Raw genomic sequence first — 7,511 nt, 5'->3', positions numbered from 1 at the left:
CCAGCTCTAAATAATAATTATTATTATTATTATTGCCACTCCTAGATTTATGACTGATGACTCACTTTTATACTCCTCGAGCTGGGCTCTTTTAAGGACTCAATAAACATTTACTTTTTGGATGTATGAATAGATTAATAATACAGTACACCCCATTATCTTTTCATAGGCCAGAAAAATAAGTCAATAGATTAGAATGGACAGAATGACGCAAAATCAGAAGAGCTACATGTTAGCACTTTTCCACACCAGGCTCCATGCAGCCTCTCCCCAGCCTCCTCCTCACCCACTTAGAGGCTGGTGTCTCCCTGTGGTTCCAACACAGCTGAATGGCTACTTTGTTGTTATTGTTGACTCCTCACACTGACTCCTAAGCCCAGGCCAGTTCCAGGAAGGAAGAGGGTCACTGGTTATGCTAACTGCCCCTTGCCCTTGTGACAAAGAGACCAGGTGCTCTGCTGGCCAGTGGCCTGCGTCTCTCCCTTAGAGCCAGACTTCTTAAAAAGCTCAGAAGGTCACAATTCCTTGGGGCCCCCTTCCAGAATCAGAGTTTCGCTCTTTGATATAAGTCATTGTCTCCGGACATGAGTATGGGAGACCTTGCTTCCACATACTCCTCTGAATGGAGGATGAGTGTCTAAAGCAAATATTGACTCACCTCTCAAGGGCTGGTAATGCGTCTAGACCAGGTGCCAGGAAGCCACAAGGTCACTAGAGGCAGGGGGAGGGGCAGGAACAGGAGAGTAGGAGTCAGGCTGCAACAGAGGGAATGTGACACAGATCAGATCAGGCCTGACTGGAGGGTTTCACGCCTGTGCCTATGGGTCCTGGTGCAGGGTGAGCTGGGTGCTAAGCTATGCCACCCATGGCCTTAAGGCCAATGCCAGGCACCCTGACTCTTCCTTTATAATGTCTCTCCTCCTCCTTTCTTCTACCCTCTTCCCTACTTCATCCAACTAGCTTTTTTTTTTTTTTTTTTTAGCTGGAGTCTCACTCTGTTGCCCACGCTGGAGTGCAGTGGCATGGCCACCACAGCCTCGACCTGCTGGACTCAGGTGATCCCTCCACTTCAGCCTTTCAAATTGCTGGAACAACAGGCGCGTGCCACCACACCTGGCTAATTTTTTTATTTATTGTAGAGATGAGGTCTCGCTAAGTTGCCCAAGCTGGTCTTGAATCCCTGGTCTCAAGCAATCCTCTCGCCTCAGCCTCCCAAAGTGCTGGGATTACAGGCTTGAGCCACCATGCCCGGCCATCCAGCAAGCTTTTAACTTAGCTTCTACTGTGTGCTGGATGGAAGATGTGTGTCTGAAGCAAATATTGACTCACCTCTCAAGGGCCACAAACGGTCAGTTTCCTTAAGGGTAGTGTATACATTCTTGCAAGAAAGACAGACATAAAAGTCTCAAGCAGTACATTAAATTAATTAAAATATAAATTAAATCTCAAGTAAACCATTTTTATCCCTAGCCTCTACCTCAGATATACATGAGTGCAGGTGTTCTGTGGCGAGTAAGAGACTGGGCTCTGGAATCAGACAGATGTGGGTAAAAATTCTAGCTCTGATGCTGACCATCTGTGTGATTTTGGCTAAATTACACAACCTCTCTGACCTTCCTTTCCCTCATCTGTAAAATGGTGATAAAAAGAGATACACTTTATAGGGTTGTTAAGAGAATTAAACAAGATAATGCCTGAAAGACACTTAGCTCAGTGCCTGGTACATAATAAGACTCAAGAGGTGTCAAATATTGTTGCTGTTTTAATTACTCACAGAGTAATTAAATTTGCTCAGGGTCAGCAAACTTCTTCCATAAACAGCCAGTACAGTAAACACTTTATTGACTTTGTGGGTCAATACTACGGCCACCACCCAACTCTACTGAGCATGAAAGTATCCATAGACAGTAGGGAAGGGAATGAGTATAGTTGTGTTCTGGTAAAATTAGATTTATAAACACTGAAACTTGCAATTTTATATGTTTACATCACAGATTATTATTCTTTTGACTTTTTCCAAAATACTTAAAGATGCAAAAACTACTGTTAGCTCACAGGTTGTACAAAAGCAGGTAGTGGGTTGGGTTTGGTCCTCAGGCCACAGTCTGCCTGTTCCTGTGCTAGCCTAATGAAATGGCTGGCTCTTCTTTTCATAAGTTTTTCCTCAGATGAAAGTTCAGACCAGGCACGATGGTTCATGCCTGTCATCCCAGCACTTTGGGAGTTCAAGACCTGCCTGGGCAACAAGCGAGACCTTGTCTCTATAAAAAATGGAAAATGGAAAAATTAGCTGGGCATGGTAGTGCGTTCCTTGTAGCCCCAGCTATCTGGGAGGCTGAGGCTGAAGGATCACCTGAGCCCAGGAGATTGGGGCTACAGTAGCCGTAATTATGCTACTGTACTCTAGCCTGGGCGACAGAGAGAGACTCTGACTCCCCCCCAAAAAAAAGAGAGAGAGAGAGAGAAAGAAAAGAAAATCCCGTTGGTAGGTCATAATTCCCTAATTCAGTGTCTGGCTCTTAAGACACAAACTGGATTGACTTAACAAGGTTATATAAACCAACCCAAGGACAGCAAAAACCTCGCAGAAGAAAAAGAATACCTGCACTTGATTTATGCATAAACAGAGATGAGTAGACCATACTTACCACTGACTTGTGCACAAGGCAAGAAATGGAAAGGCCACCAGTCCTTAGATGCACGACCACCCCATGTTCTGCAGATGAACAAAAGCCATCCCAACAGGTGCGAGAATAAGCAGTGTATAGAGAAATGCAGCTGTGAGAAATGTCACAGAGGGTCACAAGCCCCCTAGATTTTACACACAAGAGGGTGGGAAAAGAGGGAATGTGTGCCAAATTGAGAAAGCTGGGGAAGATGAGGGAAGGCAGGAGGAACCTGCCAGAAACAGGCCAAGTCCCACCAACATGGAAGTCAGATCACAAACAACTTAGTTGTCAGTCAGATATCCTAAGTAATGCCATGTAATTGACTCCAAATTCCTTTCTGCTCTTTCCTCCTCCCTTACCCTCGAGTATCTATGGATAAAAGCAGGGCATTGTGTTTTCTTTTCTACTGTACTCTAGGAAGACTTTTATTCTCTAGTTCCTATCAAATTCCTTGCAGGCCAGAAATTCTTTCTCTAATAATACAAAAATGCCCACTTAGTCCAAAAACATTGCAGCTAATAAACATGTTTCTGGCTGGGCCCGGTGCCTCATACCTGTAATCCCAGCACTTTGGGAGGCAGAGGCGGGAGGATCACTTGAGGCTAGGAGTGTGAGACCACCCTGGGCAACACAGCAAGACCCCATCTCTGAAAGAGAGAGAGAGAGAGAGAACAGAAGGGAAGGGAAAAAACAAACTTGATTCCCTTGGTCAAGAGGAAATGCAAGGCTTTTTTATAAATCTGTTCCAAGAAGCAAATTTACTCTTGTACATTCAAATCATGTGTCATCATGTTCAGTCATTAGTACTAGATACAGACTGTGCTTCTGCCTGACTGAAGGGCTGCAGTCCTCAAAGTCGAGTGTTTAGTGACACCCTCTCACTTGGCAGAACTTTCCTCTGGGAAGGACACACCAGGTACAGGCGAGCTCCATTGTAAATAGAGTCGTGGTCTAGCTCCCTACCGAATGGCCTCTGCTTTAACTGCTGTCTGGTGGAGAAGGAAAGCAAGTCTTCTTTAGAAAGGAAGAGGGGCGGCTCTGGGAGCTGGCAAGGAGGTACCCAGCTGCACGCCTGCTCCTTCCCTACCCCTGAGGCACATGCCCAAGGTCAAAGAGCATGGCATTGCCTTTTATCTTTGTCCTGCCACTTGGTGTGGCCTTGGTACACTATCAAGGGTAAGAGCCCCTGCCACGTGGATCTTCAGTCTCAGATTCAATGATCTGGATCAAGGGCATAAACTCCATCACTTTATAGTCCTGTGGGGGGACTTCAGTTCACCTTGTGATGCTGACAGGCTGCTGGAGAATCCACCCCAGCCCTAGGCCCAGTTCCTGACCCACTTGCTCCTTGTTGTGGCTGGCTCTCTCCACCAGCAACTGGAAGCAGGAGGTACAAGACCCTCATCCTTTCATAGAATCAGAGGTGGCTTTTTTTGAGTTGGGGTCTCACTCTGTTGCCCAGACTGGAGGACAGTGGCACAATTATGGCTCACCACAGCCTCGGCCTCCTGGGCTCAGGTGATCTGTCTACCTCAGCCTCTCAGGTAGCTGGGACTACAGGCATGCGCCACCATGCCTGGCTAATTTTTTTTTATTGTTTTTGTAGAGACAAGGCCTTCCTAGGTTACCCGGGCTGGTCTTAAACTCCTGGGCTCAAGTTATCCTCTCACCTCAGCCTCCCAAAATGCTGGGATTACAGCTATAGCATGAGCCACTATGCCCAGCTGAATCAGAGGTATTTGAAGTTGAAAAGGATCTTAAGGGGTGATCCAGCCTCATGGTTTTAAAGCCACAGGATACTTTCTGTAAGGAACTGCTCCAGTAGGGCTCGGTGGCTCAGCCTGTAATCCTGCGCCTTGGAAGGCTGAGGTGAGTGGATTGCCTGAGCCCGCGGGTTCGAGACCCGCCTGGGCAACTTGGTGAGCCCTCATCTCTACAATAAATCAAAAAAATGAGCTGGGTGTGGTAGTACGTGCCTGTAGTTCCAGCTACTCGGAAGGCTGAGGCAGAAGGATCACCGGAGCCCAGCAGGTTGAGGCTGCGGTGACCGGGAGCGGCCACTGCACTCCAGTCTGGGCAACAGAGTGAGAGTCCAACTCAAAAAAAAAAAAAGAACTACTCCAAGTCCCAAGGGCCCAGGCAACATGCTCACCTCTCACTCATGCTGCCCAAGCCAAAACTCTTTGGAACACCTGGAGCTCTGCGGGCATACCCAGTCTGATCACCACTGTACAGACAAAGAGACAGAGAGGGTTGGAGAGGTGATGTGCCCCCTCCATGCAATACAGCCAGCAAGTGGCAAAGCCATTTGTAGAAACAAGCCTGACTCTCTGTCCCACCGACCTCTCGCAGGTGGGCCTGGGGACTTGAAGGACTGTGCCGCCTGCCCAGTCTCATGACAATCACAACAGTTCTGTCAAGACTGTTCCACAGCAAAAATAACTAGAAAGGCAACAAGCAAAGGTCTTGCTGAATGAAACGAGACAGGATGTTGGGGACTAGCAAACAGCTCTCAGGCCACAGCTGGTCTGTGTGAAGAGCTAACAGTTAAGACTTTATAAACATGCAAGCACCACATTCAAACAGCAGGAATTCCCAGCACAGCAGAGAAACAGGAACCCGCCACAAAAGATTATGGCACTAAAAGGTTAAAAGTCTGGCCATCCCCCATGGCAAAGGGCAGGGCAAAAATAAACCACGTCATCCTGTCAGAGGGGGATTCAGGGAGAGGCGGACTTCAGAAAACATAAAAGGAAAAAAAGATACAGGACAAAATAGACCAAGGCCAAGTACCAGCTCTGTGTAGTGAAGAAGCCAAGTATCCTCGGCATGACCTTGACAGTAAAAACCCAACACGGAAACAGAGAAGAGTGGAGGTTACATCATCAGTTGGACTGGCTGCACACGAAGGCTTTTAATCCAGTGGAATTGGGGAGCAGGGTGAGGTAATCAAAGCTCACAGATTTACTCCAAGGGCCACGTGGCTGGCATCAGGTGGCTAGTGTGTTTGGGCATGTGACCCTTCCCTTTCTTGCTCCCTGACGGGCCTCGGTAAAATTTCCATTCTATTTTTAAAAAGCTTTGAACACATTTTTGTTTGCCCCCAGAAATGGGAGAATCCAATCTTCACTTAAAAGACTATAACTTCATTTCATTGACCATAAGACTTATTCAGACTGGGCACGGTGGCTCGTCCCTGTAATCCCAGCTCTTTTGGAGGTTGAGGCTGGAGGACTGCTTGAGGCCAGGAGTTCGAGACCAGCCTGGACAACACGAGTAGAACTCTGTCTCTACAAATATATATATAAATTTGCTAGGTGTGGTGGCATGTACCTCATCACCTCATTTGTGAGGATGAGGCAGGAGGATCACTTGAGTTCAACAGTCCAAGGCTGTCATGAGCCATGATCATGCCACTGCACTCCAGCCTGGATTACAAAGTAAGACCCTGTCTCTAAGAAAAACCAAAATAATGTACTCATTATAAGAACAGTTTTTTTTTTTTTAAATCATAGCTCACTGGAGCATTGAGCTCCTGGGCTCAAGCAATCCTCCTGCCTCAGCCTCCGAAGTAGCTGAGACCACAAACCCATGTCACCACATCTGGCTAACTTTTTGTTTTTTGTAGAGACGGGGTCTCACTATGTTGCCCAGGCTAGTCTCAATCTCCTGGTCTCAAGTAAACTTCCCACTTTGACCTCCTAACATGCTGACCTAGAGGTATGAGCCACTGCACCCAGTCAAGAAAGGCTTTATTTCTATTTTTTCTATTTACTCTAATGGCCAGGGCTCTTCTAGTGGTATCCTGGGACCTTAATACCAACCTACTGTGGCCTCCGGCTTCTGCTTTGCTCTCCTAAATTCTCTCTCCACTGAGGCTGGGCATGGTGGCCTGTAATCCTAGCACTTTGAGAAGCCGAGGTGAGAGGATTGCCTGAGCCTCTGGGTTTGAGACCAGCCTGGGCAACTTGGCAAGACCTTGTCTCTACAATAAATCAAGAAAAATTAGCCAGGTGTGGTGGCATGTACCTGTAGTTCCAGCTACTAGGAAGGCTGAGGCAGAAGGATCACCTGAGCCCAGCAGGTGGAGGCTGCGGTGGCTGTGAGCATGCCACTGCACTCCAGTCTGGGTGACAGAGTGAGACTCCAACTCAAAAAAAACAAACTAAAAAAAAAAATTCTCTCCTCGCTGTTTGTGGTTTTTTAAGAATCAGTCCACTCAAAGTCCAAATCCTGAGATTTTAAGTCCAGAAATGGAGGCTGCCTTTCTTTAGATCATGGCAGGATGACTGGATCTTCATGAGGAACGAGGTGGGCTTAAAGCCAGGTTCCCACTCCTCCCTGCCCCACTGCTGCTCCCTGGGCTTTCTGTCCCAATGGCACCTCTTCTCTGAGGGCTTCCTGACCCTCCTGGCTTAAGTGGGCGTCCCCCTTTGTTATGTGTTACTCCACTCCATCTAAATCCTTTCATGGAAGTTGCCACAGTTTACAAGGGCATATTTGCTTGGTTAGAGATATCTACCCCACCAGCCTGTGAACTCTGGGGGGAAAGAGGGGAAGGGGGCAGAGCTATCCCCTAGAATGGCACAGCATACGTGCAGTCCTGGCACGTGGCTTCCAGCAGTGTGTGCTGGAGAAGGACTGAGTGTCCAGCCTGCCTGGACAGTACTCAAGTTGATGTGACCAGCACTGCCATGGAGAACTCAGTCTCCCTGACCAGGTGCTCATCTGAAACACCTCAGACGCCAGGGGAAGACCCCTCTGAGCTCTCTCTCTTTTTTTTCTTTTTTTTGAGTTGGAGTCTCACTCTGTCGCCCAGACTGGAGTGCAGTGGCCGCTCCC

The 7,511-nt window shown here is 47.6% G+C and overlaps 1 pseudogene; it reads left to right on the top strand.

The window, feature by feature from the left end:
- Positions 1 to 5,498: 5,498 nt before the first annotated feature.
- The window catches only part of LOC103274472, a 12,697-nt pseudogene continuing 10,684 nt past the window's right edge, over positions 5,499 to 7,511 (top strand).

Source organism: Carlito syrichta, unplaced genomic scaffold (genome assembly GCF_000164805.1).
Source record: "Carlito syrichta isolate Samal-C Ts95f unplaced genomic scaffold, Tarsius_syrichta-2.0.1 Scaffold314788, whole genome shotgun sequence".
In the NCBI taxonomy this organism is placed as follows: Eukaryota; Metazoa; Chordata; class Mammalia; order Primates; family Tarsiidae; genus Carlito; species Carlito syrichta.
Note: the sequence above shows the minus strand (reverse complement) of the source record. Positions and strands in the feature narration are given on the sequence as shown.